This window comes from Nicotiana sylvestris, chromosome 8, assembly GCF_000393655.2.
Source record: "Nicotiana sylvestris chromosome 8, ASM39365v2, whole genome shotgun sequence".
Lineage (NCBI taxonomy): Eukaryota > Viridiplantae > Streptophyta > Magnoliopsida > Solanales > Solanaceae > Nicotiana > Nicotiana sylvestris.
Genome location: NC_091064.1, coordinates 3,512,152 through 3,523,428, shown reverse-complemented (window position 1 = coordinate 3,523,428; position 11,277 = coordinate 3,512,152).

Genomic DNA, 11,277 nt, shown 5'->3' with positions numbered 1-11,277 from the left:
TTTTGGTTTATAATAAATAAGGTGTATACATTTGCTATAGGAGGTAAAATTTCCTCTATTTTAAGTCCCTAAAGGCTAAAGAGGCTTAACTTTACCCACTATGGCTAGTGAGTATATTTTAAATTTTAATTACTTTAATGTGATAAAAAGAAATTTGTGACTTTATCCAATATTTTAATTCGAAAATAATATTGTAAAATAATTTTGGTTTATAATAAATAAGGTGTATACCTTTGCTATAGGAGGTAAAATTTTCTCTATTTTAAGTCCCTAAAGGCTAAAGAGGCTTAACTTTACCCACTATGGCTAGTGAGTATATTTTAAATTTTAATTACTTTAATGTGATAAAAAGAAATTTGTGACTTTATCCAATATTTTAATTCGAAAATAATATTGTAAAATAATTTTGGTTTATAATAAATAAGGTGTATACCTTTGCTATAGGAGGTAAAATTTCCTCTAGGAAAATATGGGGCTTGGGCGTATGCCCGGAATCGGAATCCGAGGTCCCTAGCCCGAGAAATGAATTTTTTAAGTGAAATTATTTTCAGAAATTGATTAAGGAAATTTGAAATGAAAACTGATTAGAAAGCAATGGTATCGGGCCCGTATTTTGGTTCCGGCGCCCGGTATAGGTCTTATATATGACTTGAGTCATTCCTGTGAAATTTGGTTAAAAACGGACGTCGTTTGACGCGATCCGGACCTTAATTGAGAAATTTGATATTTAAAAGAGTTTTGAGAAATTTCAGTGATCTCGAGGTTTAATTCGATGCTCGTGATGTTATTTTGATAATTTGATTACACGAATATGTCCGTAGGATGTTTTTGAGGTTGTGTGTACATTGTTACGCGGCGCCTTCCTGAGATTCCTTGGAAGGGCGACGTAAGGCTAAGCAACTGATGTCAGTGCAGTTGCTGTCCGCCAACTGAGGCCCCTTCCGTACGCTAGACTAGATTGTCAGTGCCGTACGGGAAAACCAATGTCAAGAGCAATTGAGAGAACATGAATGAGAATTGAGAATGAAAGAAAGCTTGATTGCATTAATGAAAGCTATTACAGAAAGGCAACGCGGTGTCGAGGGGGAGAGACACCAGTACAGAGAATTGTTTGCTTGCTAGAAAGTTTGATTGCTTGATCCCCCCTAATAATGCTTAAAAAAATAATCCAAAGCTACAAGACTAGACTTGATTAAGCTAGAGAAACATAATGGAAGTACATGGAATAAAACTACTCTATATTTACAATGAAAAAGACTTAGTTTGCTATAAGGCAGAAAACAGGTCCGTTGTCAGCAGCATAGTCTTTGGCATCAGGGTCTGCGCGCGCGGCGTTGTCTGCGCGCGCGGCGCTGTTGGCATCTGCCTGCGGTTGGGCGCTGGCGAGGGATATCGGTGGGGCGACAGAGGCACATGCGCGCTTGTCACTTGGCGCGACCAAGACCACGGGGCCGTCCGTGGCGCTAGGCATTGGAAGGCTTGCTAGGACGCCACGGGGCGCGCCCAAGGGGTCATGGGGCACGGCTGGAAAGCCGCCCATGACATTCTCCCCCACCTGAGTTGGCGACGTCCTCGGCGCCTTACTTGCAAGATAATCTTCAATTAGGCTCTTGTAGGCTTTGAGGTTTGTTCCCCTCTCCCAAGTGTTCTCCTCTGCATCACAGCCCTGCCATTTCACCAAGAACTCTTGGTGATCTTTCCTTGAGGCATGAATCACTCTATCATCAAGGATAGCTTGAACACGCCTTTTCCCGGTTGAATTGGGCCCTCGAATACTGAGTATTGTAAGCTGGCTCCTTGAAGGATCCTCTGTATCTTCCCGAAAAGGTTTCAGGAGGCTGACATGAAAAACAGGATGAATTTTCCACCAAGCTGGGGTATCCACCCGGTATGCAACTTTCCCAATACGCCTTTCAATGGACAAGGGTCCAATATATTTTTGCAATAAGCGAGGGTCATGGACCCCTGCAAATAAGTAACGTTTTGGAATTTTGACCATCACTTTGTCTCCTACTTGGTATTCAACAAAGCGACGATTCTGATCAGCATGCCTCTTCATCCGCTTTTGAGCCTTGACAAGATAGCTCCGCACTATCTCCAAATTTTGCTTCCACTCTTTAGAGAAGCTAGCAGCTCGAGGAGATTTAGACATATTTGGTGCATTGACTGTGTGTGGGAGTAGCGGTTGCTGTCCGGTAACAATTTCAAAAGCGCTTTTGTTTGTACTAGAGCTCTTTTGTGAATTGAAACACAGTTGAGCAGCATCCAGAAGCTTCACCCAATTCTTCTGCGATCCGGTTACAAAATGACGCAAATATTCCTCCAACATACCATTGAACCGCTCCGTCTGGCCATCAGATTGCGGATGAAAACTTGAGCTGTGATTCAGCTTCGACCCAAGACACTTAAAGAGTTGGGTCCAAAAGTTGCTAGTGAAGCGTGAGTCACGATCACTAACAATATCTTTGGGTAGGCCCCAATATTTGACGACATGAGAGAAGAAGAGTCGAGCTGTATCTTCTGCTGATATATATTGTGGGGCAGCAATAAAGGTAGCATATTTGGAAAACCGATCTACCACAACCAAGATAGTTGTTAGATCTCTGACCTTGGGCAATCCGGTGATGAAATCCAGGGAAACACTTTCTCAAGGTCTCTTTGGGACAGCTAGTGGTTCCAAGAGTCCCGCATGTGTTAAGCAGTCTGACTTATCCTTCTGGCATACTAGACAAGTCTTCACATACTGAGCAACGTCATCGGCCATTTGAGGCCAATAATATGCACGGCGGAGTAACGCCATGGTGCGTTCTTCACCGGGATGGCCGGCCCACAGAGTATCATGACATTCCGCCAGAAGAGTCCTTCGTAGGTCTCCTCCTTTAGGAACATAAAGTCGGTTCCCTTTCACTTTCAGAAAACCATCTTCCATGTAGAACTGGCGAGTCTTGCCCTGTCCTACCAAATCAACCAAATACTGTGCAGTAGGGTCTTTGATGAGTAAATCCTGTATCTGGTCCTTGATGGAGGTGGCTACTTCGCTCCCCCTTAGGGTGGCGAGCAAGCATACCGATGCTAGATCAGCTCTCCGACTGAGCGCATCAGCAACATGATTGGTCTTCCCACTTCGGTACTCCAGGTTGAAGTGGAATTCAGCTAGGAGTTCCTGCCACCTGGCCTGTCGACCATTCAACTTCGGCTGGGTCATGAAATGGCTAACAGCTGTGTTGTCTGTCTTGACCACGAACGGGGTTCCCAGCAGATAGTGCCTCCAGAGGCGCAAGCAGTGGACGACAGCCAATAATTCTTTCTCATGGGCGGCATAGCGCCGCTCTGCATCTTTTAGCTTCCGGCTCTCGTACGCCACAGGATGCCCTTCTTGTAGCAAGACGCCACCGAGGGCATAGTCAGATGCATCTGTTTGTACTTCGAATGGCTTGGCCAGATCAGGAAGGGCCAAGACGGGGCTACTAGACATAGCCGCTTTCAATGCGTTGAAGGCCTCCGCTCGCTTGGGTCCCCATTCCCAAGGCGTGACCTTTTTGAGGAGTTCTGTCAATGGTACTGCAATGAGGGAGTAGTCTTTCACGAATCGTCGATAGAAATTGCATAGACCAAGGAACGCCCTCAAGGCGTGGATATCCTTAGGCGGTGGCCAATCTGTGATTGCCTGAATCTTCTGCTGGTCCATCTTGATCCGCCCTTCCTCGATGACATGTCCGAGGAAGTCAATTTGCTTTTGAGCAAAGGAGCACTTAGATAGCTTCGCATATAGTTCATGCTCCCGCAATCGAGCTAGGACCTTCCGCAAGTGCATCAGGTGTTCCTCCAATGTTTGGCTATATACCACAATGTCATCCAAGTAGACCACCACGAATTCATCAATGTACTCTCGGAAGACTTGGTTCATCAAAGTGCAAAACGTAGCTGGGGCGTTAGTCAAGCCAAATGGCATAACCAGGAAATCGTACGATCCATATCTTGTCACACAGGTCGTCTTGTGCTCATCACCCTATGCAATCCGAACTTGCCAATAACCTGTCTTCAGGTCTATTTTGGTGAACACCGTCGCACCACCCAGTCTATCGAACAAGTCTGCCATTAGCGGAATAGGGTACTTGTTCTTCACAGTAATTTTGTTTAGAGCCCGATAGTCCACACAGAGTCATAGACTACCATCATGTTTCTTTTGGAATAGCACAGGGGACCCGTATGGGGATTTGGAGGGCACGATAATCCATGTGTCTAGCATTTCCGTCAATTGTCTCCGAAGCTCGGTAAGTTCGGGTTGTGACATTCTCTAAGGCGCCCGGGCGGGTGGCTTCGCGCCCGGCACCAGCTCAATTTCATGGTCCACAGTGTGCCTAGGCGGTAGTCGCTTTGGCATGTCTTGTGGCATGACATCTTCAAACTCTAGTAGTAGCTCCTTCACGGGTTCAGGAATGGGACCCGATGAGTGTTCTACATCTTCGATGCAGAGGGTTGCCAGGAACGTGGGTTCATTTCTTTTGACCCCCTTCTTCAACTGCAAGGCCGAGATGTTTTCAACGACCATCTTCATGGGCATGTACGGGATAATGCAGGGCTTGGTCCCATTTGCTCCCATCATCAGTAACATGTCAGCATACGGTACATGCATGGTGTTGGTTTGCCTCAGGAATTCCAATCCAACTATCAACTCGAAGTCATCTATGATCACCACGCGCAGGTTGAATTTTCCTTCGTAAGGGCCAAGCTTCACCGGTACTTCTTTGGCTATTCCACCCACTGGCTGGGGAGGTGAGTTGATAGCCTTGACACGGCCTCTACCTTTCCCTACGACTAGACCAAGGCGCTCCACCTGAGTCGAGGCTAAGTAGTTGTGGGTAGCACCCGTGTCTACCATGGCCCGAATGGGCTTGCCATTCACCTTCATCTCAACGAACATTAAGGTCCTCTCGTGCTTAAGAGGAGTCTCATCATCCGCCTTCTTTTTCCCTTTCTTGGTGACTGGACATGGGTCCTTCTTCTTACGGATGCCAGCACTAGTCTCTACTAATGCTTCAGAAATGGAGCCAACAATTGTATTGAAGGCACCTACTGGTTCAGTCTGATCCGCATCGTCTGAGTCGTCATCCGTCCCATCATCAAAAGTCTGATGGGCGTTCATCTGTGCCTGTGGGCACTCATTGTTCCAATGTGGTCCGCCGCAATGACGACATCCTGAAGGAGGTTTCCTCTCCCGATCATTGTTGTTAGACGCAACACTGTTGCTGCCTGTGGAGGGAGCCTTAGGTTTGGTTGAGCTCCGATCTCCCCCACTTCTGCTAGGGCCACCATTGCTAGACTGTCCCCCTTTGAATCCCGCTCGGGCAGGCGGTTGAGGCTTATCCTTCCGAGCTTCCATTTGATAGTCCCCACGACATTCAGCTGCTTGGATCGCCTTGGGCAAGGTATCTACCCGTTGTCTTTGTAGCTCCATACGGGCATAAGGTTTCAGCCCTTCTAGGAAAGTGAAGAGCTTGTCTTTGTCCCCCATGTCGTGTATGCTTAGCATGAGCGCGGAGAATTCCTGCACGTAGTCCCGCACGGATTTGGTCTGGAGGAGCTCCCGTAGCTTTCTCCTTGAATTGTATTCGACATTTTCGGGGAAGAACTGTAGGCGGATGGCTGCCTTTAGTTCTGCCCATGTTTCGAGAGCATCTTCACCGGCCTTGATGGCTTCGTATTTCACCCGCCACCAAAGTTTAACATCACCTTGAAGATACATGGCAGCAGTTGCTACATTCTTAGCTTCTTCTAGGCCCCCAACAGCATCGAAATATTGTTCGACATCAAAGATGAAGTTCTCCACTTCCTTGGCATTCCTAGCTCCACTGTATGGCTTTGGCTCAGGAATTTTCAGTTTTTGTGTCGCGGAAGTGGGGTTTGCAGTGCCCCCGATCTGGTTTCCACCGCCTCGCAGCAGGCCCTGTAAAGCAGCATTGACAACATTGAGCTTGTCTGTCAAGTCATCAATAGTTTGTTGCATGGCAGTCACCCTGTCTGCCTCTTGTGCCCTGTAAGCTAAATCCTCGGCACGCTCCTGTTGGAGTCCCTCGAATTTTCCAAAAATTTCGGCTGCCTCTATGGCTGCCGTTTGCCGATCTCCCTCAGAGTCACGACTGATGTTTTCTATGTCAACTTCGGCCTGGAGCACCCTGCGGTCCAGGTCGTCCAACCTTTGCCCTAGGCTAGTTCTTAGTTGAGGCACCGTATCCATGATGGGCAGTAATCCATCAACCGTCTGTTCAAGGGCCGCAATGCGGTCCCCATGATTCACCATGGTCAGAAATGGTGGTAATGGCAATGCGTTCCCTTGTCCGATGTCGAGCCTAGGCTCTGATACCAACTGTTACGCGGCGCCTTCCTGAGATTCCTTGGAAGGGCGACGTAAGGCTAAGCAACTAATGTCAGTGCAGTTGCTGTCCGCCAACTGAGGTCCCCTCCGTACGCTAGACTAGATTGTCAGCGCCGTACGGGAAAATCAATGTCAAGAGCAATTGAGAGAACATGAATGAGAATTGAGAATGAAAGAAAGCTTGATTGCATTAATGAAAGCTATTACAGAAAGGCAACGCGGTGTCGAGGGGGAGAGACACCAGTACAGAGAATTGTTTGCTTGCTAGAAAGTTTGATTGCTTGATCCCCCTAATAATGCTTAAAAAAATAATCCAAAGCAACAAGACTAGACTTGATTAAGCTAGAGAAACATAATGGAAGTACATGGAATAAAACTACTCTATATTTACAATGAAAAAGATTTAGTTTGCTATAAGGCAGAAAATAGGTCCGTTGTCAGCAACATAGTCTTTGACATCAGGGTCTGCGCGCGCGGCGCTGTTGGCATTTGCCTGCGGTTGGGCACTGGAGAGGGATATCGGTGGGGCGACAGAGGCACATGCGCGCTTGTCACTAGGCGCGGCCAAGACCACGGGGCTGTCTGTGGCGCTAGGCATTGGAAGGCTTGCTAGGATGCCACGGGGCGCGCCTAAGGGGTCATGTGGCACGGCTGGAAAGCCGCCCATGACAATACTTGTGTTGGAGTTTCGAGGGCTCGGGTGAGTTTCCAGTAGGTTCCGGGATGCCTTAGGCTTAGAAAGTCAGGTGTTGCAGGTTGAGGAAGCCACAGTCTCTGAACCCTCTAGTGCGGTTCGCGAGAAATCGCGTGCGACCGCGATCGCCTTTGTATGGTCCGCGGTGGAAGCTGTGCGGCCGCAGTCGCCTTTGTGCGGTCTGCACAGGGTGCTCAACTACAGGCCTTCAGGGAGGGGCCAACGCGGCCGCGGTCGCCTATATGCGGTTCGTGGTACAGGCTGTGCGACCGCAGTCCATTTGATTCGGTCCACACTGGGGGTCTGAGAGGGGTATAAATAAATAGGAATTTCAGTTATTTTTCACTTTTCAAAACTCCAAAACATAAGAGGCGATTTTTCAAACAACCTTTCTTCTCAAAAACGTTGGTAAGTGATTTCTAACTCATTTTCTTCACTCCTTAACATCTTTTAACATGATTTCAACTTCAAATCAATGATTTTCATAGGGGAAATTGGGTGTTTTGGGTAGAACCTAGATTTTTTAAAATTGGGGATTTGGACCTCAATTTGAGGTCCGATTTCAGAACAAATTATATATTTGGATTCGTGGGAGAATGGGTAATCGGGTTTTGGTCCGAACCTCGGGTTTCGACCATGTGGGCCCGATGGGTGATTTCTGACTTTTGGGTAAAACTTTAGAAAACTCATTTTCATGCATTGGGGTTGATTCATTTAGCACTTATTGATGTAATTAAGTAACTTGTGATTAGATTCGAGCGGATTGGTGGTGGAATCAAGGGGTAAAGCTATAGTTGAGACTTGAGTGGTGATCAAGGCATCGAGGTAAGTGTTTGGTCTAACCCTAGCTTGAGGGATTAGGAGTTGAGTCATACTTGCTACTTGCTTCTTGTTGAGTACGACGTATAGGCATGGTGACGAGTATCTATACGTTGGTGTCAAGCATGACCGTGAGTCTTAAATTGAAAGTTGTTGTGTTCTTAAATGACACTTGGGTGCTTTACTTAATGATCTTCGATGATTGAGCATTTTCAATAATTGAACTGAGTACAAGTTGAATTGAGATTGGTTATAGCTGATTCTCCCTTGCCAGGATGACTAATTCAATATTGTTGTTCCCTTGCCGGGAAAATTATAATATTATTTTGTTCCCTTGCCATGAAGTTACTATATTATTTGTGTTCCCTTGCCGGGAAGTTATTATATTATTTATGTTCCCTTGCCGGGTTTTCTTGTGATTGTATGATGAAATGTAAAAGGGAGCGGGTGGTACGCCTACCACATGATATAATGAAATGGGAGCGGGTGGTACGCCTACCACAAGATATAATGAAATGGGAGCGGGTGGTACACCTTATACAAGATATAATGAAATGGGTGCGGGTGGTACGCCTACCACGAGATATAATGAAATGGGAGCGGGTGGTACGCCTACCACGAGATATAATGAAATGGGAGCGGGTGGTACGTCTACCACAAGATATAATAAAATGGTATCGGGTTGCACGCCTGCAACAAGATGAAACTGAAAGTGAACGTTGCCTTATTTCTCTTTATCCGTGTTAGAAGTTAAATTGTAGTTTCCTTACTATTCTTTGATATTCTGTTTTATCTGCTACCCCCGGAGCATGTTTCCCCTTTCCCAGCTTTGATTACCTATTACCTGTTTACTCTTCTGCCATATAACTTATAACTGCACTGGTTTATCTGGAGTCTGGTCCTAGCTTCGTCACTACCTCACCGGGGTTAGGCCAGACACTTACCATCACATGGGGTCGGTTGTGCTGATACTACACTCTGTGCTCTTTTGCAAAGATCCAGGTCTCGGACAGCAGCAGTAGCACGGGAGCCAACTTTCAGTCCAGTGAGACACCGAGGTAGCCTTGCAAGCGTCCGCAGGCCTGACGTCTCCTCTATCATTATTTTAGTCTGTTATCTCATGTATTCGAGACAAACAGTTTATATTTTTCTTTCAAACGGTTGTATTTAGTACTCTTAGAAGTTCGTGAGTAATGTGACAACAGTTCTTGGGTAGAGGCATATGTTGATTTCCGTATTATTGTTCAGTTTATTTAATTTACGTCTTCCGTATATTCATTAAATTCCGCTGTTTTCATGCTATCACTGATAATCGTTAAAAGAAGTGATTTTTTTAATGAAGTAAGCTGTTAAGGATTGGCTTGCCTAGCTCACATTAGTAGCCACCATCACGACTCCCGAGGGTAGAAATTCCGGGTCGTGACAAGTTGGTATCAAAGCTCTAGGTTACATAGGTCTCACAATTCACAGACAAGCTCAGTAGAGTCTGAGGGATCGGTATGGAGACGTCTGTATTTATACCCCAGAGGCTACAGAGTTAGGAAAATCTCACATTTGTTCTTTCTTGTCGTGCGGATTTGTTCCTCAAATGCTAATTGGATTTCTACTCTGTTCTCTCATAGATGGCGAGAACACGCGCTTTCTCATCTACCACTCAGCAGCCCGAGCCCCCAGCAGCAGCTCCCACTAGGGACAAAGTCCGAGGCCATGCTAGAGGCCGAGGTAGGGGAAGAGTTCCGCCCTGAGCAGCGGCACTAGTGGCAGAGCCTCAGGTTGACTTTGAGGAGGAGGTTCCGGCCCCAGCAGTTCTGGTAGGACCTGAGCTACCCCAGTTCTTCAGGATGCTCTGGTCCGATTGGTGGGCCTCATGGAGAGTGTCACCCGAGCAGGCTTGCTTCCTATAGCACCAGCCACTTCTCAGGCTGGAGGAGTGGCTCAGACTCTTGCTACATGCACTCCGGAGCAGGTAGCTCCTCAGATTCAGACTCCAACGGTTTAGCTAGTTGGAGTAGTTCAACCGGGTGTAGTAGCTCAGACCGGTGATGGAGCGGCTATGTCTGCCAATGCTTTGTGGAGGCTGGATAGGTTCACCAAGCTCTTCACTACTACTTTCAGCGGTGCTTCTTCTGAGGATCCCCAGGATTTTCTATATAGCTGTCACAAGGTTTTCAAGAACATGGGTATTGTTGAGACCAATGGGGTCGATTTTGCTACATTCCACTTGTCTGAATCCACCAAGACTTGGTGGAGGGATTATTGCTTAGCTAGGCCAGCCGGGTCGACAACTTTGACTTGGGAGTAGTTTACAGTATTGTTTCTGGAGAAGTTTCTCCCCGTTACTCAGAGAGAGGCCTATCGGAGGCAGTTCGAGCGCCTCCAGCAGGGTTCCATAACTGTCACCTAGTATGAGACCAGGTTCATCGACTTAGCTCACCATGCTCTTGTTATACTTTCTACCAAGAGAGAGAGGGTGGGGAGGTTTATCGACGGTCTTATTCAGCCGATTCGTCTTCAATGGCCAAGGAGGCCGGGAGTGAGATCACTTTTTAGGAGGCGGCCAATGTGGCCCACAAAGTTGAGATGGTTCTATTGTAGGGAGGTGTTCAGGGGTCGGATAAGAGGCCTCGTCATTCAGGCAGATTCAGTGGTACCTCGTCTGGAGGTAGAGATTCATATGGCAGAGTCCATCCTCCTAGGCCCTTCCAGTCAGCTCTTCAGGCTTTTCACGGTGCTTCAGGTAGTCGTGGTCCTCCAATTCAGTATTCTGATTAACAGTCCTTCAGTGCCCACCAACAGCTATCAGTGCACCGCCATTTCAGAGTTTTCAAGGTCGTCAACCCCAGTAGCCGAGGGCTTGTTTTACTTGTGGAGACACGAGGCACATTGCTAGGTATTGCCCTCGGGCTTCGAGAAGTTCTCTGCATAAGGATTCCCGTACTATGGTTCAGGTACCAGATATTCCACAACCCGCCCAACCAGCTAGAGGTGGGGGTAGAGGTGCTAGAGGTGGAGGTAGAGGTCCTAGAGGTGGAGCTCTGGCCGCCAGAGGTGGAGGCCAGCCAGCTGCAGGCCGTCCTAGAGAGGTAGTTCAGGGTGGTGGGGCCCAACCCTGATGTTATGCCCTCCTAGCCAGGCCCGAGGCTGAGACTTCAGATGCAATTATTACAGGTACGGTTCTGGTTTGTGATAGAGATGCTTCAGTGGTCTACATACTCGTATGTGTCATCTTATTTTGCACCGTATCTGGTCATGCCTAGTGATTCGTTGAGTATTCCTATTTATGTGTCTATACCGGTGGGTGATTCTATTGTGGTAGATCGAGTCCATTGCTCTTGTGTAGTTATGATTGGGGGTCTTGAGACTCGTGTGGATTTGTTGCTTCTAGATA